General features: G+C 32.0%; 1 pseudogene; it reads right to left on the reverse strand.

Moving 5' to 3' along the window:
- Positions 1-825: 825 nt before the first annotated feature.
- On the reverse strand, positions 826-925 carry LOC122123941 (annotated as a pseudogene).
- Positions 926-1848: the final 923 nt, after the last annotated feature.

The raw sequence follows: 1848 nt of genomic DNA on the forward strand, positions 1-1848 counted from the left end.
GCAATATCTTACTTTAAAAATTCATGGATTCAATGGTATTCTTCAAGTGAATTGCCTGACTTTGATGTCTAATTGTATTCAAGAGTTGTTTGTATACATCTATAATGATTTCTGCAGAGTTTGTGATTTTTTAAATCAGAAATCATTTTAACTTATCTGTTGAAATGAGTAGTACAGAAACTGAAAATATTTCTGATACTTGTCTGAAAAAAGTATATTTTAAAATAATCTGTATTTTGTTTGTATAATGCCCATAATCTATTTCATTCTCTCCTAGATATAATACTTTGAATTCTACATTGTCTTATAATATATAGGTTCATTAATAAATGTGTTATTTCAGATAGCATTCCATATAGAAAAAGTTTAAGATTCCTTTTTTACCTAAGTCCTTATAGTATTTTACTTCTTTGGGATAAAATGACAATGTTATCTACTTTCAAAAGTTTTGTAAGGATTATGCTATATAAAGGCCTTTCTAAGGTGAGGATTTAATACACTGATGTCTAACTAACTTTAAGTTCAATGAATTATATGTGTTGTTACATTTGTATTTTTTTAGTTTTTTATTGTGAAAATACTGTACGGAGGGGTTACAATTACATGGGCAAGATAATGAGTAAATTTCTTATCAAGCATTGTAGCCTCCTCCTTTGTTTCCCCTTCCCATCCCTTCCCATCCTCCCTCTGTCCCCCCCCCACTCAATCCTCCTCACTAGCTCCCTCCCCGCACCAAAGTTGTAAAGTTCATTTTTGACATAATGACTTGTATTTTTGTAATCAATTTTTTAATAACTGTTTTTCATTTCTTACATCTGAAGAATGAAAAATATGGAATACTTCACAAATTTTCATATCATCCTTGTGCAAGTGCCATGATAATCTCTACATTGTTGTAATTTGGGTAAATGTGCTGCTGAAGCATGTAGTATCCTGTAAAGTTAAGTAGTTAATGATGCAATCTTTATAAAGGCATATATCCTTAGTTGACTTTTTGTAACCAGGAAACCTTATTGTTCCTAAAAATGCTATTGATCTTACTTCTCTAAAATTCTGTGTATATTGGAAAAAACATATTGTTTGGTCGATTGCTCACATTTGCAATTTTTTCGTCAATGACTATTTTAAGTCTTTTTCATTTTAAATTTGATCATACTTTGAAGCCTTTATAGCTAGGTCCAAAGGTGATAGCTTTTCAAGTACTTATTTATCAACTGAGTTAGCTTTGTGGAGCTAATGGATTCAAAGCAAGCCTTGCTTAAGAGCTCCTTCTAAACTTCTGCAGCTTAAAATTCCTAAATGAGGTCTTACTGGCACAAATGTCTACCTGACCCTTTACTCTTCTTCCATGTAGCAACAGACCAACCAGAATATCTTACCCTGACAGCATAGATTGTCTTACTGGAACAAAACTAATCTTAGTTAAAAAGGATCATAGAGAGATGAACAATTAAGACAGAATCGTTTAGACTAGAAGGTATTTTATCAAAATATAATTGTTTCTTATACCTAATATTTCAAAAGTAGCTAAAGCCAAGAATGTGAAAAAGTTTTGACATGCATGATTACCTAATGTCCTGGCCAGTCTACCATCCAACCAGGCAGGAATTTACACTACTGCCTTTCTTTCACCCAATATTTTCATAGTTACAAGAGAAGTCTATATGTTTCTCCTTGATATTAGGCCTTAAATTGGTAATGTTTATCACATTGTTTCCTCTTGCGTCTAGGCTGTAAATCTACAAATGGTAAAGCTTTAGGTCCAACTCTACCAACACTGAGGTAGAAATAATGGAATAATACTTTAAAACACAGTTGCCTTTGATACCCTAACCACAACAATACATT

The sequence above is a fragment of the Dipodomys spectabilis genome, unplaced genomic scaffold (assembly GCF_019054845.1).
Source record: "Dipodomys spectabilis isolate Male_0828 unplaced genomic scaffold, ASM1905484v1 ptg000232l, whole genome shotgun sequence".
In the NCBI taxonomy this organism is placed as follows: Eukaryota; Metazoa; Chordata; class Mammalia; order Rodentia; family Heteromyidae; genus Dipodomys; species Dipodomys spectabilis.